Source organism: Ambystoma mexicanum, chromosome 1p, assembly GCF_040938575.1.
Source record: "Ambystoma mexicanum isolate Mex_15411 chromosome 1p, UKY_AmexF1_1, whole genome shotgun sequence".
Lineage (NCBI taxonomy): Eukaryota > Metazoa > Chordata > Amphibia > Caudata > Ambystomatidae > Ambystoma > Ambystoma mexicanum.
Window position 1 is genome coordinate 279,713,806 of NC_090921.1, and position 26,833 is coordinate 279,740,638.

Genomic DNA, 26,833 nt, shown 5'->3' on the forward strand with positions numbered 1-26,833 from the left:
AAACAGGGGCAAGTCGAAGCTACTGAGTTTACAGTTGTCACCGGAAAGGGAAGGGGAGATAAAATCCGGATCAACATACTTGTGGGCCTCTAATGAACTAAAATATCTAGGCATATACATTACAAAAACTATAGACCAAATGTTCGAGGATAACTATCTCCCTCTAAACATATGCTGCACACGTGCAAGTCCCTATCCATATCCTGGCTGGGCAGGATAAATTCCAAAAAAATGGCGGTGCTGCCAAAATTGTAATATGCGTTCATGGCAAAAGGTCCCAGCGTCCTTCTTCCGAGCTGTCCGCAAACACACGCAGGCCTTTATTTGGAGCAGAAGAAACCGAGAATCTCATATAAATCGATGTTGCAGCCTAGGAACAAGGGGGAACCCAACCCTATTGCGTACTATCGCCCAGACCAAATTAGAGTTTTGAGGGACTGGACAAATGAAGACAGAGGGAAAAGGTGGAGAGATATGGATAGAGCGGTGGTAGGAGCGGATCTAGAGAAGGTTCTATGGTTACCCCAGGAAGACAGACCTTCCTATATGTACTGCAGCAATATTGAAGCTGGTCGGGCACACTTGGGACGAACTAGTAAAAAGCTCCATGATAACCATGTCCCCTCACCGCTCACCCCGATTTTTAGGAACCCACAATTCACACCAGGGTGGGACAGGAAGGGCTTTGACAAATTGCAGGATGGGGGCAGTAGGAGGCTAAGGGATTTGTTTGAAGGAGAGGAAATAAAATCCTTCCCCCAATGCAAAAGTGACTTTGGGCTAGATGAAGGGGAAAGATTCCACTATGCCCAGTTGAGACACTGGTCCCTAAACGCTAGGATAACAGAGGCAGCAACTCAAGAACTAACCCCATTTGAGAAATTTGTGACCACTAACTCAGGGGATAAACATTTAGTGGGGGACCTCTATAGGCTGATCAAAGAAGGGGAGGAATCTGGTGTGAGACGGTTTATGCGTAACTGGGAGAAGGAAACAGCGCGAGAGATTAACATGGATCACTGGAATAGCCTATGGGCGAATATCCCCAGACTGGCACACTCGTTACAAAGCCAAGAAATCTGGATCAAAATGATGCACCAATGGCACCTCACTCAAAGTAGTCTGGTGAATATATACCGGACATCCTCCAGACTTTGTTGGAGGGGATGCAGGGAGGAAGGAACCTGGGGGCATATATGGTGGCAATATCCAGTAATACAACAGTTTTGGGATTTGATCCAAGAAGCAATAAGGGGCATACTGGGGACAGAGAAGTCACCAAAAAAGGGAGTGTTTATAATGGGCCTAGATGGAGAGTTAGAAAAGTTGACCACAAAGGCCAAGCAGAAAATGTATGTGATCTTGGTGATGGCCGGGGACCTGTTAGTAGCCCGCAAATGGAAAGCAAAAGAGTCGCCCTCAGAGCACGAATGGGTGGGCTGAATATGGAACCTGGTAGCCATGGAAAAAGTAACATATGCGATCAGTGGAGAGCATCAGAAATTCCTTATGGAGTGGGACCTGGTGATACGATTTCTAATGAAAGACTCCAGGATAGCATGGTTTCCAAGGAAGATGCAACTCTTGGGCCTGGTCCGAGGCTCACCCCCTACAAGTGAAATGGAGGCACCTCCATAGCGCACTCAAAGAAACGTCAGGAAAGGGAAGGTTGGCTTGATCCAAAGGAAAAGGTGGAATGGAACACACAGGACCTGGGAAGGAGAATTGGGGCGGGGTGGATTTGAGAGGGGGAAGTTTACAGTTATATATTGGGTTTAAAAATGCGAAATAAAAGAATATGGAAAAAATCAGGCATTCAGGTATTGATTAAATCACTCATAGGCTACACTGAGGTTGCGAGCTGTGCTCTCCACTTGTAGTCCAATCAGACCTCTATAATGCAGTATTGAGGTTTCAAATCCCTGCTCTCCTCTTAAGGTTGAAATCCAAGGTTAACAACCCATAGTTGTTAATTTTAACTTGTTTATCTTCCTTCACTAAGTGTATGGTTTTATTTCCATGTGGATTTACTGTTTGTGGTTTGTTATACATTAATTGAGACTGCGATTGTGTTTTTCTGTGTTAAAGGATCAATCCGAATAAAGCTTTTTGACACACATATAGATTCCAATCAAACATTCAATAAAGACCTACCGAATTATTAACTTATCAGGCATATAACTCACCGAGGGGCAACTATCATTGCTAATTAAGGGTCTATCATATGTACCATCAGAACCCACTGATGGGCAGTTTACCAAGATTGAACTATGACAATTTTTTCAAAAAATACAGTTAACAGATTTTCTTGAACACCAATGTCTAACTTGGTTTCAGGCCTCAAAAACAAATCGACTTTTACACCTAGTGATTCCATGGTCTCTCCAACCATTCCCTCTTTTGAAAAAACGGTACTTCAACAGGGTGCAAAATTTGCACACACCACTGGCTAGTAATATTTGACTCTTGGCATGAAGAAATGGTGTACTGCGTGTATGTATAGAAAGGGAGGTGGTGTGTAACTTTTTTAGTGGCTGGCTAGTTGCTTTCAGCTTGAATTTTTGCCCCAAGACTTCAAGATCTAAATAAGATTTCAACACATTGCAAAGGTTTTAAAAAATAACCCAACAAAGAGTAATCTGAAGGTCTGCAGGCAATAAAAGAGAATTCCGACCTAGGTATTAAACCGGCAGGTAAAGAGTGCTCTATAATCACCTTTGACTAACTACAATATGAGAAAATGGTTTTTGATTCAATTCTGGAGCAGGAACAAATACCCAACACCCAACAATCCGACTATCAAGAGCTAATTCACAGTATTACCCACCATATCCTGGATCATTATAAAATTACCACAGAGGAGTTAAAGTTTCTGAACAGTATACCAACTATTTTTAAATTTGTTTATTAATTTGTCGTGTGAATTAAACTCTCATACATAATCACTTTTGAAGAATGTCCATATTATGTATAATTGTCTCCTCCCACCCCTCTTCCCAAAACCATCCCTAACCCCAACTTAAGCCGGAACTGTAGACACGGCTGTTGTCCCTCGAAAGTGTCCCAAGAACTTCCTGATGAGTTCTTGGTTTCCATTTCCTCCTTCTAGTTGTTTTCCATCTTCATATCTGTGCATATATCCTGCATATCTGTTTTCTCATGGGGGTTTATCATCAGGTGAGGTGAAAAGAATGTGCACTAGTGCATTCCAAGTTGTTACATCTTCTGAGCTTTACCTCCTTCCCTGCTGGAGTGCTTCATACCACACCACTGCCTCTGCCATGGGCCATCTCTTCAGGTCATCCCAACATCTGTCTATATGTGGGCCCTCCTGTGTCTTCCATGCCATTGCCTTCCTCCTTTTTGCCAGTACCCAACCAGGTCTATCATCTTATTCATCGGCTTAGCCTTTTTTGGACCATTGTATATCCCCAGAAGTCATGCTTCTGGTGACCAGTTATATCCTGTTATGCCCCCCTCCTTCATTCTCGTTTCCATTTCCCGACAGAATTCTTGGATTACAGGACAGGACCAGAACATATGCCCCATATTTGCTTTTTCCACTCCTCAGCTTGGCCATTTTTTGATCTCTGTGTGTGGGAAGCGTGATATTAGTTGTGGAGTCAAATATGCTCTGTGGAATGTGTAGTAATGGGTCAGTTTTAGTCTGGAATTTCTCAATTCGTTCCTCTCCTCCATCTCTCTCTACCTGTGGTGTTCCCCAGGGGTCTAACCCCTCTCCCCGTATCCCTGTCTCTCCCTGGCTGTTCAACCAATACCTGGCACTTCTTGCCCGCCGTATAGCCACTCTCTGCCCCACCTTTCAGTGCTATGCGGATGACATTCAGCTCCTTTTCAGGCTCCCCTCAGCCACCTCTTCTCCTTCTCTCCTCTGACTGTCCGCCATCCAGGAGTGGTGTGCCGCCAATGATCTCTGCCTCAACGCCAGCAAGACCGAGATTCTCCTCATCGGCACTCCTGCTCCCTCCTTCTCTGTCTCTCTCTGGCTGGCCGCTCTTGGCCCTCTTCCTGCTCCCACCTGTGAGGCCATAAACCTTGGGGTCATCTTCAACTCCACACTTTCCTTCTCTCCTCACATCTCTGATGTCTATCTGATGTCTCTAAGAAGTCACACTACCAGCTGCACCTCCTTCTTCCTTTCCTCTCCTTCCCCCAGAAGCTCATTGTCTCCAGAGCTCTGGTTCTCTCTAGGCTGGACTACTGCAACAGCCTCTTTCTAAAGCTGCCTGCCTCTACTCTCCGAACTCTGCAACTCATCCAAAACAGGACTGCGAGACTTGTCCTTGGCCTCAAGCCCACGGACCGCATCTCTCCAGGACTGAAATCTCTTCACTGGCTCCCAGTGGCGGCGAGGATTAAGTTGAAAACCCTCTGCATTGTCCACAAGGCCTTGAGGGGCCTGGGACCGCAAAACCTTCAACTTTCTCTCCCTAAATATCTTCCTTCTCGAGCACTTCGCTCATCCGCCTCCAACTCCTTCAGGGTTAGTCGCTTCTCCAAGCAGCGAGTTGGTGGTAGATCTCTTTCCTCTGCTGGGGCCTCCCTCTGGAACAGCCTCCCTGCCTCTTTGAAACTGGAGGAGAACCATCATTGGTTCCGGAAGCACCTCAAGACCTTCCTCTTTGCTTCTGCTTTCTCTCCCCTTGCTGATCTCCTGGCCGAATCTGAAACTGCACTGGTTTACCTGGCTACCCTCTGATCTCAGGCCCAGGTCTCCCCTCCCCGCTTGTTGCACACCTGCACTGCCCCCCTGGCAACTCTTGCACTCGGGGACTGTGTCTGTATCCCTACAGCCCCTACTAGCACTTGCCACCAGCTGGCTGCACTTCTTATCCTATTCATTCTATGTATTATCCTCATTAATTCTCTGTTCATCCCATGTTCTGCACTGCCCCCCCTTGCACTTTTCACCTTCCCCCGTTCCACCGCACTTGCACGATCTCAATGTCACCTGGCCTAGTAGGATCGCTGTCTCGGTCTTCCCCGTTTCCCCTCTCTTGCCTCGTCGCGCCTTGAAACACCTGTGTATAGGCGCGTCATAAATGCCATATCATATCATATCATAGCAATACTTTCTTGGGGTATAGCATTGCTTTCGACCATTCCTTTCCCATGCATTCACTCCCATGTCCTTTTCCCCTTGTGCAGGTCTTTGGGTAATGCCTCTAATAATCCCTGGTTTAGCCTGGATATTGCATGTCCGCCTTCTGATACATCATATAGCCATCCCAGTACTGCATTCTCTTTGCCTTGAGTCGGGAATTCTGGCCATATTTGCTTTTACCGTATGTGTCATTCTGGCATATGTTGTTATGTACTGGGCCATGTGTATCCCAGCCACTTTCCTTAAATCTTGAAATGAGTGGAGCTAATCTACGGAGTAGAGGTCTCCTATCGTCACTATACCAATTTATTCGCAGTGCTTCCTACTTTGGGTTAAATGTTCCTCTGTGTCTCAGTGTATGCTAGGGGGATCTAGGGAGAGTAAGTTTCTCCTAGTTTCAACATTGCTTTGGTTCTGGTCCATACATGCCTCCCCAGCTGCAGTAGGCTTGGAGGGTCTACGATTCTCTTTCCCAGCCATAACACTTCTTTTAGGAGGAACGGGGTTATGCCAGGACTCATCAAGATATGGTCCTCTGTTTGGAATAGACCAGCGAGATAGTAAAGTTCAAATTGTGGAAGGCGCAATGCTCCCTCTGCATATTCCCTACATAGGACATTGAAGGCTACTCTCCTCCTTCCACATCCCCATATAAAGCTGCTTAGCATTGAGGTCAGGTCCCTAAATAAGGTTCTGGGTATCAGATATGGGACATTCACAAAGTGGTACAGTAGGGAGAGGAGGGCTACCATCTTCAGAAGTGCTATTTTGCCAATCACTGAGAGGGGCAGTTTCTCGCAAAATTTGATGGAGGCTTCTAGTCCAGACTTTGCTTTCTGTGTATTATGCCAATGAGTATTCCTCGTGTTGTGGTAGATATGAATTCCTAAATATCTGAAGGTGTGGGCCTGCCATTGTAGACCCAGATGTGGGAGATGCTTCTCATCTATCCCTGCCCACCCCGCCAGCGAGAAGAGGCAGGATTTTGTTTTGCTGATTGAAATTCCTTACAGTGTCGCGAAGCTCTCCAGGACCTCGAGGTACGACTCCAGATTGTCCTCTGGACGTTTGATGTATATAACAATACATCATCCGCATATAGGGATAAAACATGTTGTACTCCATCAACCCAGAGTCCTGTGTCTTTGAACGTTTTCCTCATAAATATCGCTAAGGGTTCTAATGCTAGAATATATAATAGAGGGTATAAGGGGCAGCCTTGTTTTGCGCCTCTTTGGACTTTGTGCCTCTTTGGAAACTGATCTGATATGTGTTTTCTGTGCACACTCTCGCCGTAGGACTCTAGTAGAGTATGTGAATCCACCTCCTAAAGGTATGCCCCATGCCGAAGCTCTTTAGGGAAGCCAACAGCCATTCCCACCTGACAGAATCAAACGCCTTGATGGCGTCTAAATCTACCACTGCGACTGTCAATTGAACAGTATACCAACTATATATGCTCTTCCCAAAATTCACAAATCAATCACTGATCCCCACCGGTAGACCAATCATTTCAGGATGTGATTCTGCATTGGAACCTCTACGTAAATTCAACGATGTATTCTTTAACTATGCCAACAAACAAGCTGTCTACGAAGACCCTTCCTAGGGGTCTGAGCAAGTAAGACCTCACTGGGAGTGACTCCCCTCTGAGGGACAAGGACTCCAATCCACAACTACCAGGGCAAAGCACCCGTTCTACCTATATGGATGTTGAAAAGACTTTGGCATTTCCTGTAATTACTATATTCAGCAAATATGCTTCTTTGTCTCTATTGGCTTCCGGTAATGCTGAACGTCGCCTGAATGCCATGATCAAGGACGACGGACACAATTCCTTTTGTTCCAATTACGTGTAAAAGGAGAGGGCAGACTGTGAATGGAGGAGAGACTCCTACGAAAGGAGAACAATGGCTATGCAGAGGAGAGCCTTTGTTACATTGACCTCCTGGAGGGGTGGAGCCACGTCGAGCAGAGGAGCCAGCGGTGGTGTGAAGGAAACTAAACCCGCTAGCTGGAGGCTGGACAGCGGGTGCCTTGATCGAGCAAGAAGCTACGGTAAAGGCGAGAGACACGTGTTCTCAGGTGGTGTGACCACTGAAGAGCAGTGGTGGACCTGGCGCCGAGCAACTGACACAGACCGGAGACAAGAAATTAGCCGAGGGAACAGAGCTCCACCCGGCAAGTGCCTTACCCCAGAGGGAGGTACCGGCGGGGAAATAGACACTACCGACATGGGGAGGCAAGCAAAGCCTATGACTGCTGGTTTCTAGGAGTATCGAAACCGTTGCAAGTGCAAGAAATAGAGAGAATATAATGGGCACAGGGCCCTACTAAATCTGAGTGAAAGAGATACGAACACTGGCTATCAAGGCTGGAATAGCCGACAAGACTATCAAAGAAAGACAGACATAAATCCTATGCTAAAACAGAGTAAAGGGAAGGTGAATACTCTGCAGTAAGCCTAGAAAGGTGCATGAGGCCACAGGAACCTGTATCATCCGAGAGGGCAGACGCCCCAAAATAAATGTTGTGATTGAGAAACAAGACATTTACCACATAGCCACAGGTCTTTGGGGGGGTCCACAGCGCCACGAAGGTGCAAAATAAAGAAGTGTCTTTTCAATTAATCCTGGAGGGATTAGAATGTTTAAAAACAAGAGACTATTTTCGATATCAAGGGGAGAGTGAAACCCATACGGAAGATAATTATAACTCTACCCAAACAACTCGATACAAAGATTGTGAAGACTATACCATTATCTTCTAAAGGAACTTTGAGACTACGAGCAAGTCAATTACAAGTTGGGCATGGCAGAAGATCATACCAGGGATAACACGCCTCCCTTTTTCCTTTTAGTTAGGGGTTTTCTAAAGTTGTAAGGCCAGATTGTTGATAGGAATACGGACAAAAGACGTTATTTATTTTGGACTTGACAGGCTCTCTTAGCTTTAGTTTTGCTAGGTAGGGAACTTCCCTCATAGCGATAGGGCTAGGTAGGCGTTTTGGTTCTTTTACTAAAATAAACAACCTTAACTATGACTCTGTGGAGTCATAATCCTTCTTCTGGTTCACCACATATGGTGTCAGAGTGGGGTGGATGATGACTCGATAGAGAGCCAGACCCATGACTTGATCGTATGGCCAAACCCACTGATAAACTTCCACCATAGACTAGTTGGGTGTAAAACAATCCCATTAACCCCACCAACGTACCAGATTAGAGAAGTTGGGTCCTTCACCCCTCTCCACTAGACACCCATAGATTCCGGGGACAAAAAAGAAGTAGAAAGCATTCCCTCTGAAGATTTGCTAGAACCAACATTTCAAAATGTACGAATGAGTGGGGGGTGCTGTTGAGCAGCCAGCAAGATGACTGCTTAGCTTTAACACTCCGTGGCCCGTTAGCTTCAAATCCGCCTCAATCAGCGGTTCTACAAACCTATTGCTGCTGAGACACGGAGCACTCTGCTGCCCGCCGCCTCTACATCATCCTGCCCTGTTTTGGGGTGAAATCGGCGATTTTGGGCTGTTTTTCCACCGTCTGAGGCCTCCGGGCCGCGCTAAGCCTCTGCTGCCCATCCCCCCCATCGCCCTCCAAGGGATCACTCCACGGCGGTGGCCGGCTGCCTGGCTTCCCCATCTGCCGGCGTGGCGTGCGGCTGCCTGAGGCACGGAGGTTCCCCCCTCTCCCCCTCCCGCCCTGGACTTCACTGCTGTGTGCAGCTGAGAGGCGCTGCTCTTCGCGCGCCCGCTCTCCCTGCGGGGGTGGTCCTTGGATCGCGGCCTGTCAGCGCGCCTTCTCCCGCCGGCCCGCTCCTGTTCGTGGGCGGCGGTGACGGCGCCGGCCCACGGACAGGCGAATTCGCTCCGGATATAGCTGGGGCGGCTGGAGTGGCCCCCCGCACAGATAACATTCCGTCATCCCCGCCGAATTTGCTGAGACTGGTGGCCGTGCCGGAGCCTCCTCGCCATCTTGCTCCTGCAATTGACTGGGCCCCCGCTCCTGGATCTACAGCTACAGGTGGGAGGCCTGCCGCCACCCGGATGGTCATCTGCACTTCGCCCCAAGGTGAGGGGGTTGGGGGAGCGGGTCGCAGCGCACTGAGCCCATCTGTGTCTCCCTGATCCTCGGGCTGCGCCTGTCCTGTTCCACTAGGGATAGTGGCCCCCACGCACACCAGCCTCCCCTGCGACCGCTCACCTGATGTTGGCGCCACCCAGGGTGCTCCACCACTCTCCTCTCCCCTGTCTGCGCACATACTTGCTGAGCCCTGGGTGCACCAGGTGCCCCGGACTACGCTGCTCTCCATTATTGGCTCCCTCTGCCTGGGCCTCCTGGCTCGGAGGCGGGCGCCGCAGGATACGGATCCTCCCAGGCCGTACTGCCGCTGGAACACCTTGCTTCTCTCACAGAGTGGGCCCACCGCCCTAAAGCACGCCTGGTGGGAGTGCTCCTAGCACCTGCCTCCTAAGCAGTTGCCGACTCATCGCTGATTAAGGGCCTAGTTCCTCTACAAACCCCTTGGGCCCCATTGCTGTCTTTCTACAACACATTCTCCGCTTACTCAAAGTGCCCTCAAAAATGTCCGGCAAAGCACGTGGGGCCAACAAGGCTGGGGAAATGGACAAGTTCGCCAAATCGCTTGCCAAGCAAGACCAGGCTGGGGCTGCCCTCCTTCAAGACGACCCGGATGCATCCTCATGTTCTCCTCAGCCGGACCTCTCGACACTCATGGAGTCTATGGCCAAAAACTTTGCGTCATTTCATGAAAAATTAGATGACATTAGCGCCAATGTAGCCTCACTACGTACCAAATTGGATCAGCATGGCACTAGGCTGGTGGAGGCCGAGACCAGAATCGGGGCCACTGAGGATGAGGTACGCGTGCTCCAGAATACGGTCTCTGACTTGGTACGAGATATGAAGCAGGTCAAGGCGAAGTGCGATGATTTAGAGTCTAGATCCCGCAGGAATAATATCCGTATTGTGGGGGTTCCTGAGACAGCCCTCAAAGGCAAAATGGAACTTGCAGTCGAGACCCTTCTGAGAGACCTCCTGGGTGATCCTCAACTCTCCCATTTCTTTACTATTGAGCGCGCCCATCGCTCACTAGCCCCACGCCCCAAGCCGGGCGACTTCCCCAGACCAATTATAGCCAAGGTTCTCAGCTTCAGAGATAGAGACCACATTCTACGGCTTGCCCGTGAAAAAGGGGAACTGAGACTTGAATCCCAGATTATCCGCATCTTTCCTGACTTCTCGGTCAGCATTCAAATGGAGCGCAGACAATTCAATGATGTTAAAAAAATGCTTAGAGAGAGGAAAGTTGAATATGCCATGTTGTTCCCTGCAAGGCTGAAGCTCACCTACCGTGATAAACTGTACATTTTCACGGTCCCTGAGGAGGCTGTGAAATTTATTGAGGCCCATATGCCTGTCCCAGGCCCTGAAGGTGACCCTGTGGATGAGGGTTGAGCCGGCCTGCCATGCACCCGTTTCTCGAATCATTGTGGTACTATTACCACGCCTGACATTTGTATTTTCTTGTAATCTCATGTATTCTCTCCCTTGCGTATTCACCTATTGTCGTAACTCATTGTGAAGTTTCATGAAGCACAACATGGGTAACAGCTGTATGGATTACGGTATATTGTACCTCTAATGAGATCCTCTATTCCTATAACCCCTACTTGCCGTACCCCGCCATGCTGTCTCCTCTAAAACTTAATTTAGTCACCGCTGTACTTTATTTGGTGTACTCCACCGTTGAATTATTTTAAATCGGGCTCACGGCAGCAGCTTCCCCCGCTGCAGTTGAAATGCCGAGTTTGGCTTGTTTTGTTCATTGGTTGCTCCACTGTTTGGTGCGGGGGCTGGTCCAGCCCCGCTGGGTTTGGCACAAAAGCCATGAGACTTTGGGTGGGTTTTCGGGCACTGCTGTGTTGGGGGAGGCAGTGAGGGAGGGGGGAGGTGTTGTTGGGGGATGTTTTAATTACAAAAATGGTGAGACAATGGTAGCTTTTGGTGTGACACATCTGGTCACTGTACTGGTGGCCGGCACTTGTTCAACAAAATATGACACACACTACTCGGATCCCCACTAAATTGTTACTGAATGGCCATTAGGCTAATGTCTTGGAACATCAGAGGGCTCAGCAACTACACAAAGGCACGCAGGGTCACGGCATACGTCCAGAGGCACGGGGTCAAAATACTTCTCTTACAAGAAACTCATGCTCTCGCACAATTGTCGTCCTCTCTAGCCGCGGCATGGGGCCCCAATAAATACTACACTGTGTTCTCCTCACAATCCAGAGGGGTCCTCACCCTGATTCACAAATCCCTGGAGTTCTCCCTTCGCACCAACCATATATATGTCCAGGGCAGATATGTGATCCTCCACCGTTTCCTTGCTAACACAGAATGCCTCCTGGTCAACACATATGCCCCATGCATTGATGTACCCGATTTTTTCGACCACTTCCTTGACATCCTCCTTGGCTATGTTGGGGTTCCCATCATCTTGGGGGGCTGGGGGGACATGAATCTCATTCTGGACTCTGACCTGGACAGATCCGGTGTTGCACCCAGAATATTGTCCAGAGCCGCTCGCCGCCTCCATGAACATATGCTCACTGCCGGTCTGGTAGATTCCTGGAGAGTACTCCACCCAATTTCGAAAGAGTTTACATTTTACTCCTCCGAACATGACAGTCATTCCAGGATTGATATTTTCCTTCTTTCCGCCGGGCTCATGGGCAAAACACTTACCAACACAGATTCTGCCTCGCACACTCTCCGATCACTCCCCGATCACGTTGGACATTACCTTGCACCCGGCCCTCCCCCAGCACTCTCACTGGCGGTTTAAGTCAGACGCACTGCACAATATAGTCTTTAAGGCTGACATCCTTGCAGACATCACCTCGTTTTTTGATAGTAACAAACGCCACGACACAACGGATGGGGTGAGATGGGAGGCCTTTAAGGTTTTCATCAGGGGCATGTGAATCTCCAGGGAGGCTGGGGTCCTGAAGGACATTAGAAACTTTCTGCGCCGCTCTGAGTCCAGACTTGGGGAGCTAGAGCGTGAGTATGCGACCACCCCCTCTCCGCCCAAACTGGCACAGATCAGAGGTGAACTAGACCAGTTCAAATCCTTCGCCCACAATGAGATAAAATACCTTGCCCGCCCCATTGCGGCCCGTAAATATGGTGAAGGGGAGAGGCCGGGCCGTACCCTTGCCCGCCTCGCCCGAGACGAGGGAGGCAGAGCTCGGATTGATAGTATCATTGACAATGACAGAGTGCGACATTGGTCGGACCGGCCCATTCTTGAGACCTTTGCAGATTTCTATGCAACCCTCTATGCCCAGCAACCAGAGCACAAACCGCAGGATCTGGACGACCTCCTAGACCGCATTCCAATGTCCCTTATATCTCTAGCCACCAAAGAACGATTAGATGCTCCCTTCACCCTTGACGTGATCACTGCTGTTATCTCTGTCCTCACTAAGGGTAAAGCCCCCGGACCTGATGGCCTGACCGCCGAGTTCTATCAGGAGCACGTTGCCCTCCTTGCTCCACGCCTTCATGAGGTTTGGGAGGAGTCGATGCATCTCACTGCCCTCCCCCGGTCCCTGCATGAGGCCGTCATTACTGTACTCCCCAAGCCGAGTAAGCCTCTGGATGAGTGTGGCTCTTCTAGACCTCTATCCCTCATCAACACCGATACCAAGATCTTCGCCAAAATCATAGCAAATAGGTTCCTCCCCATCATGAAATATCTGATTCACCTAGACCAGAGCGGCTTCGTCCCTGCCCGTACCACTGCCTTAAACATTCTGCGATTATTTAACCTCATCTCTAGAATTGACCCCCAAGCCGACGCTCTGGCCGTGACGCTGGACGCCCAAAAAGCGTTCGACATGGTCTCGCGGCAATATCTGTGGGCGGTGCTGGAGAAGATGGGGATAGGTCCATACATGATGTCCTGCATTAGACGGCTATACACTAACCCTGTGGCCAGAGTCCTGGTTAACTCTCACCTGTCGGCTCCCTTCTCCCTACACAGGGGGACACAACAGGGGTGCCCGTTTTCTCCCTTGTTATTTGCGTTGGCCATCGAGCCCATGGCGGATAGTGTACGAAACAACCACGTGCGCAAAGGGATACTCCCGAAATTATATCACTGTACGCCGATGATGTGCTTTTATATATTAGGGACCCCTCAGTCCACCTCGACCCGATCATGCATGAAATTATCAAAATTGGCACATTCTCGGGCTTTACCATAAATTACTCTAAATCAGAAATCTTTCCCCTTACTCCTGCAACCTCCCAACCTACATGCGAATTCCCTCTTAAATGGGCACCTGAGGGCATCAAATACTTAGGGGTCCAGGTATCCCTCTGTAAATCCTCCTTATTGTCCGATAACTATGGGGCGGCCGCACAATATACTAACACCAAGATGGAGAGATGGCGAAACCTCCCCCTTTCACTATCAGGGAGACTGTCCCTAATAAAAATGATAATCGTTCCAAAACTCCTGTACATATTTGCTAACGTTCCACTTTGGCCCGGAAAACAGTACTTTGCGGACTTGCACGCGGGGAGCACCCGTTTTCTTTGGCATTCGGGGGCTGCGCGCAGAAAGTGGCAGCATATGACCCTGCCTTATGAGAGGGGTGGCTTCTGTGCACCGGATCTCACCCAGTACTGGATAGCCGCCCAGGCCCAGCATGCTACATACTGGTACCATCATCAGGAACCCCCCCTCACATGGTAAACTTGAAATCCTGGCGACCGAGGAGGTGAATGTCATGTCCTTGATCCTTTTTGACTCGTATGATCGCAGGCCCCTGCTGATCCAGTGGCCTCCACTATAAGGGCGTGGCGGCAGATTCTGTCGCCTGGTTCTGGCTCCCCTCTGTATTACAAATGGCTTCCCCTCTGGGCTTTCCCTGGCCTCACCCCCACACAGGATAAACTCCTCATGAGTCACTGGTCTGACCTGGGATATAGATCATTCTCTGACCTGTTCCCTGATGGGAAATTCATCATCCCCAGATACGTGGAGGCCAGGGCACTCCAGCTCCTCACTGGAGCTGCTGCAATACTTCCAACTTAGGGCGGCAGTCCAGGACATGTGGCCGTCGTATCCGGATGAACTCCCTGAGTCCCCCGAGGTCTGCTATATTGCCAATTCCGCTGGTGGTAGGGGTCTTGTATCCTCCTTGTATAAAATGTTGATGGCGCGTGCTGTTGAACCCCCCCACACGACTCGGGATGCCTGGAGCCGGGACATGGGATTAGACATCACGGATGATATGTGGACCAAAATGTGCATGCATACTCGCAAGGTTTCTCTTAACTCCAGAGTTAGGTGTATTCAATACAAGCTACTCAATCACCTGTACTACACCCCCTACGCGATTGGGAAATTTGCCCGAGATCAGTCCCACCCCTGTCAGAGATGTAAATCTAACAAAGCGGACCACGCACACATGTTCTGGTCCTGTGGGGCGCTGGCCCCGTTCTGGAATGCGGTGCTTGATACCCTCTCCGAAATAGTAGGGTTCTGTGTGGATCCTGAACCTTTGGCTCTTCTGTTTGGGCTCTGGGAAAGGGCTGAGGCGAAACGGGAGGCTACATTTTTGACTGTGGCGGCGATTGTGGCTAAGAAATGCATTCTGCAATGCTGGAAGCACAGATCCCCCCCTTCCCTAGAAATGTGGCTAAAGGCCCTCACCTGGACGCAATCCTGTGAAGAAGATTACATTAACATGTTGGCTAGTAATGCTCGCCCCAAAAACATATGGACAGAGTTTTGTAGTTACGTGAACTGCAAGGTGGACCTGGAGCTATTGTCATCCCCTCCTTCTCCTGATCAAGGGGCTGATCACTCTACATAAATGCTTCTATTGTAATCAATCGCTGTCAGGATTGCATGTGACCTTCTGTGGAACTTGTGCTGTATCATTCACACTTCAACATGAAATGTATGTCATTGTTGTAACCTGTACTCTACCAGCTGCTACTTCTTGCCAATAAAGAAAAGTTTAAAAAAAATAAAAAATGTACGAATGAGTGCACTCGAGGCCCTCCTGGAACGGACTGTAGACTAACATCTCCAGGACAGCCTCAACCATTTAAAAGTAGGTCAGAGGCACCGGGTCCTACCTCATGGCATACTACAACCCTAGCACTAGGAAGAAGATCTTGGAGATTTCTACACCAATTTCGAAAGACTAGCCGCACAATTTAATTGGGATTAAAGGTCTGCTATCTGGCCGCTCTATTAAAGGGAGAAATACAGGTCTCATATCAAAACATAAACCCACAGGGAGCAACCTCCCTTGCAGACATCAAAAGGGCCCTGTTGCTATGGGTAGGACAAACCGAGGCCTTTTATCGGCTCAAATTCTGCAGTATTCAACTGCTCCCAAATGAGAGCCCCTTAAAATTAGCTGGTCGGGTGCAGAATGTTCTCACCCAATGACTGTTACTCCTAATCTTTTTACTCTCTGGAAAAGTCCCCACATGCGCACCCGTCGGTAAAAACAATACAACAAGGCCTACCTTGTCTTCGTCCAAACATGAAGATAGGATAGATCTACCTGGAACCTGCTTTCGACCCCTTCTAACTCAGGTATCGAAAGGAGACTCCCGGGAAACCCTCGTGGGGGAGAAAACCCGGCTGCCGGTAGAGAGCGTTGGGTGCAAAGCTGGTGTCACACTCTCAAAGGTCTTGCGGGATGAAGTCTTCTAATGGTAAGTAAGTCGTTGTCTATGAAGTATCAGGCTCAGTAGAGATCTGGGAATAAACGTATAGAAATTAGCGAAGGTAATGATGTCGGACTTCCTATGCGGGTTGGATGAGAATGATAATACCTGCAAGTGGTAGGGACTGGGTGTCGGCAGAGGATTTCCGATCGCTGTTTGTAAGAGTGTGTGCCTTTAAGGATGGATCCCAGACGGGGTTCCGATAAGGAGCAGGACGGTAAGCTGAAAAACTGGGTTTCTTTGGGAGGAATAAGGAAAGAGTAATTTAGAAAGGTCTGAACTATATATCCGATAACCGGGGGTAAAGCGGAAAGAAGCTTACATGAATGAAGGCTGAGACACACCGGTGGTCGAATGGAGTCGATAATGCAAGCGTGGTTGTCAGAGGAGGAGGGGCTTCTCTGCTCGAAAAGGAAAGGAGAGAAATCAAGGGTTAGTAGATGCAAAGGTTCTAAAGCGATAGTAATGAGAGGTTCCTAGCGGCAACTCACGAAGCGAAGCCTCTGATAGCAGTAGCAACGCGTTGTTGTTCAGGAGCCGTGGATTCTTGTAGTGTTTCCGGGATGGGAGGCGGAGCTTCGCTTCCGTCTCCCGTCCTGACAACTAGACCATTGACACCGAGTAGAGGCGCCATGTTGGAGGAACACAGCCGCAACTTAGGTTGAAACCGCCAGCGGTTCCATAATAGACCGCGTCGGAGACCCATCGTAACAGTATGCCCCCTTCCAAGGGAGGAAAATCCCGGTTTACCCGGATGGAAGCGATAAAAAGCACGAACCAACCGCGGAGCATGAACCGCGGATGCAGGTTCCCAGGAGCGGTCGGCGGGGGTGTAACCCTTCCAGTCCACAAGGTATTGAAGAACCCCTCTATGGTAACGGGAGTCACAAATCCCCGAAATCTCATACTCCGGACCTGAGTCCGTCATAACAGGAGGGGGAGAACCACACGTAGAGCGGTGGAATTGGTTACGCACATCTGGCTTTAGTTGTGAGACGTGAAAGGTGGGATGAATGCGACTCCAAGACCTAGGGAGTCTCAGTTTGAAGGCTACCGGTCCGAATCTGGCAATGATGGGAAAAGGACCGAAATATTTGGGTGACAGTTTAGAGGGAATGAGTAGCCTGGGGAGAAACTTGCTGGCCAGCCACACATGATCCCCGATGTTGAATTGTGGGGTAGGAGTTCGATGTCTGTCGGCTTGTTTCTTACTCCTGGTCTGGGCTTCTTGTAGGGCCAGACCTGCTTTGATATGACCCTGGTGAATGGTATCGATCAAAGCGTCGATGTCCGGGAATTTGGTAAGGGTGGAGGTCACATGAGGAAACACTGAAGGATGAAATCCATATGTGCAAAAGAAGGGACTGGTCTTGATGGAAGAATGTGCCGTATTGTTATAGGCAAATTCTGCTAAGGGTAGCAGATCCTTCCAGTTGTCCTGGGCCGACGAGACATAACAGCGAAGGTACCCTTCCAGGGTCTGATTCAGCCTCTCCGTCTGTCCGTTGGTTTGCGGATGAAAGCTGGAGCTTAAAGCTCTCGAAATTCCCAATGCCTGACAGATGTGTTTCCAATACCTCGAAGTATACTGTGGTCCTCTATCAGAAATTATAGTTTCTGGGAGGCCGTGAAGAGAGAAAATGCGTTCCAAAAAAACCCGTGCCATAATGGCTGCTGAGGGAGTAGTAGGCAAAGGGATAAAATGAGCCATTTTAGTTAAACTGTCCACGGTGACCATGATGGTGCTACACCCCTTAGAAAGAGGTAAGTCCACTATGAAATCAGTAGAGATTATCTGCCAGGGTTTGACTGGTAGTAGAGGTGTCACCAATTCCCCCAAAGGGGAACACCGAGGTGTCTTGGTTTGTAGACAGACAGTGCAGGAAGCGAGATAGTCTCGCACATCAGTGCGTACCGAAGGCCACCAAAAATGTCTCTGAATGAGTTCCAGGGTATTAGTAAACCCTCTAATCATGGCATAATCGTAACACCTCTTTTTGGAGCTCGGGATCAGGAATGTAGACTTTTTCTCCTTTGAACAGAAGACCCTGACTTCTTGTTAATCCATAAGTCGATAGTAGGGTAGAGTCTAGGATGTCGAGGTCTTTGGATTTATTTTCCAGTCTTTGTAGAAAGAGACGGACTACAGATATGGACATTGTCCTTGGAAACATAGGTTCTGGTTTAAAAAGAAACCTTTTCTTGAGGAGTCTTTCTGGATAAAGCATCTGCCTTCAAATTGGAGTTTCCTAAAACAAAAGTAAATTTGATCCGATACGGAGAAAAGAAATAGGCCCATCGGGCCTGCCGACTATTGCAGGTTTGTGTGTACTGTAAAGATCGGAGGTTATGATGGTCAGTCCTGACCTCTATAGGGTGTTGGGCCCCTAGAAGAAGGTGACGCCATTCTTCAAAAGCCCGTTTGATGGCTAGGAGTTCTTTCTCCAACACCGTGTAGTGCAGTTCAGCCGGTGAGAGAGTTTTAGATAAATAAGCCACTGGTCTTTCTATGTTCTGCTCGTCTGCTTGAAGTAAGACGGCCCCTAAGGCATACTGGGATGCGTCGGACTCCACAATGAATCTTCGACTTTGATCTGGTACTTGTAAAATAGGAGCCTGAGTAAAAAGAATCTTGAGTTGTTCAAATGATCTCTGTGTCTCAGCGGCCCAAACAAATGGGATGTCTTTTTTCAGCAGATACGTTAAGGGTTTGGTCATCAAGGAGAAATGAGGGATGAATCTTCTATAAAAGTTGGCGAAACCTAGAAATCGTTGAATGTCTTTAATAGATCGAGGAGAGGGCCATTCTGTGATTGCCGATATCTTGTCAGGATCCATTGCAATACCTTGTTGAGCAAGAACGTAGCCTAAGTAAGAAATGGTGGTTTTATGAAACTCACACTTCTCCAGTTTACAGAACAGACGATTCTGTTGCAGTCGTGTTAACACTTCCTTTACATGTAAAACATGTTCTTTCCAGGTAGAAGAAAAAATCAAGATGTCATCCAGATAAATGATAACATAATGTAAGCTGATGTCTGCAAAAATGTGATCCATAAATCTTTGAAAAACTGCTGGGGCATTCATAAGTCCAAACGGCATGACTCGATACTGATAATGACCAAACGGCGTGCGAAAAGCCGTCTTCCATTCATCCCCAGCCTTTATTCGAATTAGGTGGTAGGCTCCTCTTAAGTCAAGCTTGGTGTAAACTTTGGCTCCTTGTACTGCTTCTAATATATCGGGAATGAGAGGCATGGGATATTTGTCCGGGATGGTGATTTTGTTTAAACCCCTAAAGTCGATGCAGGGACGGAGCTCGGTGGTGTCTTTTTTTGGTATAAAAAACAATGAAGCTGCTGCGGGGGAAGTGGACTCGGAAATCAGACCGTTCTTGATATGTGTGTGTAGATATTTTTTTAGTACTTCCTTTTCTTTGGCTGATAGGATATACATTCTCCCGAAAGGGAGTGGACGATCTGGGATGAGGTCTATCGCACAATCGTCCCTCCGGTGAGGGGGAAGTTCTGAAAACTCAGACTGAGAGAAGATAGAAAGGAATGAATGATATTCTGCTGGTAGGGAAGAGACTTCATTTACAATAGTATTGGCAATCCCTGCCTCCTGCTCTGGATTTGGTGAGGGGGGTTTCGCTAAAAAGTGACCGTGAACACAATGTTCGGAACCTAAGAAAAGAGTACCCGCCGTCCAGTTGATGTAGGGGTTGTGGACCCTTAACCACGGGATACCTAGAATGACCGGATAATGAGCGGTCTTAATGATGTCTAGCTCAATGTTCTCATGATGGGAGACCACCGTCATCTTTAAGGCACTTGTGTGATCCTTAATAGGCCCAGATATAAGAGGGCTACCGTCGACGCTTTCCACGGGAATGGCTACGGTCTTAGTAGTACGTGGGATAGCATGTTTCTTAGCCCAAACATCATCAATAAAGTTGCCAGCGGCTCCGCTGTCAATTAAGGCGGGCACGTTAACAAGACACGTTATCCCAAGCTAATGAAACACTTAAAGTAATCATGGTGTTTCCATCTGCTAGGGTAGAAGGACTGATAGTGTAATTTGGAAGGGGACTAATAGTAGTTAAAGAACCCGAAGCCGTTGTCCCCTTTACAGTCGGGTATTGGCGTTTCCCGGTTTCCTCAGGGGTGCAACCGTACATTCTTTAACAGTATGACTGTTTGATCCACAGTACATACACAATCCTTCTGTCTTTCTCCGTGTACGTTCTGCAGGAGAGAGAGGACCCCTTGCGTTACCTAATTGCATGGGCTCCTCACTAGTATTCGATTTATGAGGAGAAAAAAAAGATTCCATATGGTATCTAGGATTCTTTCCTTTTCGCTTTTCTCTGTTCCTTTCCTGGAGTCTATAATCTAACTGCATCACTAGAGCAATAAATTCAGTCAGGTTGGGAGGTCTCGGAACTCGAGACACTTCGTCTTTTAGTTCTTCCGATAACCCTCTTCTAAAGAGAGTAATCAGAGCATCGTCTGCCCAAGAGGTGTCGGCGGCCATCCTTTTAAAAGTAGTTATATAGGCTAGGATATCCAGGTTCCCTTGTTTTAAGTCAAGGAGCCTTTCCTGAGAGGCGACAACCACCTCTTGTCTGCTGAACATGCTGCGGATACTGTTGCAAAATGCCGGATAGGAGTCCAAAATGGGGTTATTATTGATGACTAAAGGAGTGGCCCATGCTAAGGCTGCTCCTGTCATTTGTGCAATCATATGGCCCACTTTGTCTCTGTCCGTAGGAAAAAAGGCTGCCTTAAAGGCAAACTGCACTGTGAAGGATTCAAGGAATTCTTTCACGGCTTGGGGATTGCCATCAAATCGACCGCCTGGTAAAGGCCCGGGAGGGACTTCTGAGCTTCGGGCTATCTGTCCCCCTTGCTGTCGTAATGCAGTATTTTCCAATTTTAACTGCTGGACCTCTACAGAAAGGGTCTGCATGGCGGCCATCATTTTTTGTAGCTGTTGTTCCATTGTTAATGCCCGTCGAGTATCCCCTGTGAGTCCTCCAGAGCTTTATTTTTATTTTAGGCGTTGCTAACTGTTACTCCTAATCTTTTTACTCTCTGGGAAAGTCCCCACATGCGCACCCGTCGGTAAAAACAATACAACAAGGCCTACCTTGTCTTCGTCCAAACATGAAGATAGGATAGATCTACCTGGAACCTGCTTTCGACCCCTTCTAACTCAGGTATCGAAAGGAGACTCCCGGGAAACCCTCGTGGGGTAGAAAACCCGCTGCCGGTAGAGAGCGTTGGGTGCAAAGCTGGTGTCACACTCTCAAAGGTCTTGCGGGATGAAGTCTTCTAATGGTAAGTAAGTCGTTGTCTATGAAGTATCAGGCTCAGTAGAGATCTGGGAATAAACGTATAGAAATTAGCGAAGGTAATGATGTCGGACTTCCTATGCGGGTTGGATGAGAATGATAATACCTGCAAGTGGTAGAGACTGGGTGTCGGCAGAGGATTTCCGATCGCTGTTTGTAAGAGTGTGTGCCTTTAAGGATGGATCCCAGATGGGGTTCCGATAAGGAGCAGGACGGTAAGCTGAAAAACTGGGTTTCTTTGGGAGGAATAAGGAAAGAGTAATTTAGAAAGGTCTGAACTATATATCTGATAACCGGGGGTAAAGCGGAAAGAAGCTTACATGAATGAAGGCTGAGACACACCGGTGGTCGAATGGAGTCGATAATGCAAGCGTGGTTGTCAGAGGAGGAGGGGCTTCTCTGCTCGAAAAGGAAAGGAGAGAAATCAAGGGTTAGTAGATGCAAAGGTTCTAAAGCGATAGTAATGAGAGGTTCCTAGCGGCAACTCACGAAGCGAAGCCTCTGATATCAGTAGCAACGCGTTGTTGTTCAGGAGCCGTGGATTCTTGTAGTGTTTCCGGGATGGGAGGCAGAGCTTCGCTTCCGTCTCCCGTCCTGACAACTAGACCCATCGTAACAATGACTTGGAAGAAAGACCATCAAAGAGAACTTGGAGGCCATTGCATTAGAGCAATTTGTTGGTGCCCTACTCCCATCCCTACAGCAAGGTATTTCAAAACAACCTCAACCTTCCCTTGAGTCCGCTGTTCAGATTGCCAAGGCCAACTCAGAGGCAGCCAAATATTTCAAAACCACGGAAAACTCCTAGTACAGAGGAGGGATTTTAGACCCGCTCCCAGAGTCTCTCCTACGGTGATATTGATTAAGCTTGAGAGAGTTTACCTTAGGGAAGCCATAATAGAAGAGGAACCTAGTAGGAGGCACACATCTCTTCCCTTAACAAAACCCAAACAGGCCACTCGAGAAGAAGTAGGACGGACCAAACCACCCTTTTCCATGTCACCCACCCGTTTCTCCTGTGGAGAGAAAGGTCACCTTGCCCAAGCACATCCTAAAAACATCCCTTACGCAGCCGAACAGTGTGGAGGGGAAGAAGAAGAGTTTGAGGATGATCCTGACAAGGCAGAAGTCTGCTATTCTACACATCCGCCCTTCCAGAGACCTTCCAGAGTCAAGAAGATATCCAAGTCAATGGTGTTTGGGCAAAATACCTTATTGACTCTGGGAGTAAGCAAACTGCAGTACTGTCCACAGAGTCTTGGTGCACCTTCAAAGATCTCTGTTTTAATGCCAGTAAGACAGTGATCCTTCCTATTGGGACACCTGCTCTCAGTTTCCCTCCTGCACTCTGGCCGTCCTCTATGGGCTTGCATTCCCTCTCCTTCCACTGAGGCCAGAAACCTTGGGGTCATCTTCGACTCCTCCCTTTCCTTTACTCCTCACATCTTGGACCTTGCCAAGAAGGCCCACTTTCAACTTCACCTCCTTAGGGGCATTCTCCCTTTCCCCACCTTCCCCCAGAAGCTTAATATCTCTAGAGCTCTGGTCCTCCTCAGGCTAGACTACTGTAACAGCCTCTTCCTCAATCTGCCTCTTTCTTTACTCCATCCGCTTTAAGTAATCCAGAATAGGGTTGCAAAATTTATCCTTGGCCTCAAGCCCTGGGACTGTATCTCTCCAGCTTTAAAATCTCTCCACTGGCTCCGGGTAGCTGCAAGGATCAAATTCAAGGCCCTTTGCATCATCCACAAGGCTGTCTGGGGCCTGGGATCACAGTATGTGCAACTCTCCCTCACTAAATACTCTCCTTCCAGATCCTTTCGATCTTCTGGCTGGCTCCAACTCTGTGCTGATCAAACGTTTCTCCAAGCATAGAGCTGGAGGCAGATCTCTCTCCTCATCTGGCTCCCTCCTATGGAACAGCCTCCCTCTTTCTCTCTCCGTCTTGAACCTGTAAAGCAGGCATGGTATCATGAGATAAACAAGGATACAAGTTTTGAAAACAAACCTTTATTTATAAAAAGGGGGTTTGGAGAATACCCTTCTTGCCCTATTTCTAAATGAGAGTAGTTTCAACCATTAAAGGAAAAGAAGAAAGAATCGTCCAAAAGTCTGTCAAAATAAAGAATCTGCCTGTGTCAAACATATCCTTGCCCTCAATCTCCATCTTAATAATGTGAAGGGTATTGAGTAAAGTATATAAGTGTCTCAAAATAATATCAGGATGACCAGAGTTTCTTCTCAACTCCCTTCCCCAAGCTTGAATCACTAGGGATCTTTAAAAGTTCCATTCGTTCCAAACGTTTCACAAAAAGGCAGTTCAATAATTCGATGTAGTTTACGTACTCTTCTTAGGCTTCCCTTGCCCGATTCAATGTTTTCTAGCATAACACAGTTCTGCTTCAACAATATCTTTGGTCAGATTTTTCAGGTTTCCCTCACCTGGGCTTAGACCCTCCTTAACTACACTTTCACTCCTTCAGTATTTCACTTTGTAACATTTTGTTTCATCTCGATGCACAGGGATCCCTTCCACAATCTTCCTGCTTTTATCATGCATTTATGTCGAAGACTTTCTGAACCGCATAGATTTACTCATCCCTATGCGTGACCACCCTGACACGGTTGCATCACGGTAATCCTATTTCTCATACTCTTCGTTTTTTCTCAAAAGTGCTTTCTCGCACCACAAGTTCCACTTTCTTGTCCCTTTCTCAAACATGGCTCTTAGCACTCCGACAAGTTCCCGTTTCTTGTCAATTTACTTAAACATTCAGTTCTGTTTGAATTGATCACCCACGGCATCTCGCTTCACGCAATATTTTTTCCGTAGCCTTTACAGTCGGTTTTTACTTCTGTTAACTTCATTCAACTCGCTTTCACCTCAGCGATACTTTGTTTAACTTTTCACAGAGACTTCAACAGTGCAGTATTCCACAGGGCTACTCTGTTGGTTTGTTTCACCACAGTTCAAAACAATCGAAGATTTCTTTCAATGTGTACCGCTTCATAGGCGTAATCTTGCTTGCAACTTTGTAATCACTCGTCCCTTGCCTTCCTGGCTTTCCGTGCTCTTTGTGAATCTGGGTTCCACCTTTTTTACTTAGTTTGGTTCTCAATAGGTTGCAGGTGTTTGTCATTGAAATTAAGTGCCTGATCTGGTTTGAGGGATAGAGCCATGGAAATTTGCTGTAGTTAATCTTCACATCATCGCTCTTCTTCCTCTTCTCAGTTTTGGGACCGTCATAGGGGGAATGGGAATTATGGGAGTTGTAGTATGCCATGAAGACGGAAGGGGTATCGGGTAGGTAGTTGTCAGGAAATGGGGAATACCATGTCTCGCCCTCGGATACCTCCTCCCCTCTCCTCGAGGACCACCAAGACAGGTGATCCTTCCTCACTTATCCGCCCACAGGTTCGGGACCCCAATAGCAATGGCCCTCCCCTGGCTACCTGAATAAGGGATCCCTGAGGACTAGGTTGTGAAATACCCTTAGGTTTTTTACAAACCGAACCCCCTCAAGTTCTGCAAACAACTCAAGACCTTTCTCTTTTCCTCCTCCTTCACTCCCCCCTCCCTCCTGTGATAACCATACCCTCTGTCACTGAGATAGGCGGCCTGGTCCCTCAAGAGTGCAAAAGGGTCATGGCCTTCTGCCCAATCACTTCTCCACCCCCTGCACTGCCCTCTGGGCCCACACCCGCCTGTCGGGTGGTTTGTCTGTTCTGCACTTACCTACTGGGCTGTAGACCTCCCTCTTCGCCTGGGATGTCTCCGCCCATGCACATACCCGTTGCCTCCCCAACGGGCACCTCTGGTACTCTCCCCCCTCTCTCCAGGGGACCCTATTAGCACTTACCCCCATCCCACCTCTGCCTTTTTTCCTTTTTATTTCACTGCACTTGCATGCTCCAAATGTCACAAGGCCTAGTAGGACCGCTGTCTGTATCTATTTATTAATTGTCAATTTCATAGTTTATTTGCTCCCTTGTTCCCTTCCCTTATAGCTTGTGGCGCTTTGAAACACTGGGCCTCATTACGAGTTTGGAGGTAGCCATGCCGTTTTTAGTGGCATGGCTACCCGCAAACTCGGGTCCGGGTCCTGAAAAAAAAAAATGGGAATTACCGGGCCATTCCGACCTTTGCGGGCCCGGTAATTCCCATTTGTGGGACCTGGAACGTCCCCATTCCCATTTGAGCCCCCATAGGGCTCCATGGGAATGGGGAGGATGCTAACAATGGTCCCGTTTATAACGGGCCCGTTGTTAGCATCCTGTTCTGCTAGCGGGTCCCGCTCTGCATGTCTGGTCTGGCCAGGCATGCAGAACAGGACCCGCTACAGAACTCGTAATGTGGCGGCCCGGAATAAAAGGTGCCAGTCCCTTACCGGCACCGTTCATTCCGTGGCCGCCACAGTCGTAATGAGGCCCTGTGTGCCTTAATTTATCCCACAAAGCCCGGGTGTGGGGTGGGGGGGGTTGTGCTGGGTAGGTCACTTTCAGAGAAAGGGGGATACCATGTCCCATACTCAGGTATTCCCTCCCCAATACCAAGGACCCTCTACCTGGGCGATACTCCCTCGCGTGTCCACCCCCCAGGGTCGGGATCCAAAAGCGATGGCCCTCCCCAGGTCAACTGTTTAGAAGATCCCCGGGGAGTAGGTAGGGAAAAACCCTCATATTTCTAACACTCTGAGTCTGTGGGCTTATGGACCCTAGTTTACTCCTGGATCTTTGGGGGCTGTGTTGTGCACTGGACTAAGGACACTCTGCTGCTTATCTGTGCACCATCCCGTCATTAGTGCGTCCTCGTGCCGCCTGTGTTTAGGTTCCTACTAACCATACTAAGCCCTTCCTTCATCTCTTTTCAGCTCTCGTTTTGCTGTGGAACTGATATTCTGGTCATTAAACATTCACATGACTTCACTATGTCTATTTAGGTAAGGCACACATTCCTTAGGAATCATACTAGCCCTTCACAAATCACTCCAGTCAGTTCATGTTTCTACGTTCTTTTTTCTATCTAGAGTGAGAACAGAGCCTTTTTTGCCACCAGATACCGGCTGAACCCCAAGCTTCATAAGGTTTGTGCTGACCTATTTTCTTGCATTTCATATGTACAATACAGAGTCGGTACTAAGACCTATCCTTATTTCCACAGCTTGGCGCGTGCCTGGTGGCACTTTTGCTCTTTCATTTGACCTACACCTTTGTTTGTGTTCAGTAAAAAAACAGAGGGATGTACCAAAAGGAAAATCACCCTCATTGAGGAGACCCTACCTTTTAGGTTTAGATTTGCAAGATCACCGGAGGGAACAATAGGTCTGTTTTTTCGTCCTTTAGTGAGTACTGACAACCAGCTTTCATAAAATGGTTTCAAGGGTTTTATTAAATCGTTCCACAAAACCTTCCATTTGAGGATGGTACACCGAGGTCCATAGTTTGGTAATATGTAATAACTCTTTTACCTCCCACATGAGTTTAATCATGAAGTTGGTACCTTGATCTGTCATTATTTCTCGTGGAAATTCTACCCGAGAGAAACAAGGGAGTAAATGT

The 26,833-nt window shown here is 48.2% G+C and overlaps 1 protein-coding gene across 1 annotated transcript in view; it reads right to left on the minus strand.

Moving 5' to 3' along the window:
* PCSK4 (proprotein convertase subtilisin/kexin type 4) overlaps window positions 1–26,833 on the minus strand; it is a 1,746,539-nt gene that overhangs the window by 1,643,027 nt on the left and 76,679 nt on the right. The gene's annotated exons all lie outside the window — the stretch shown is intronic.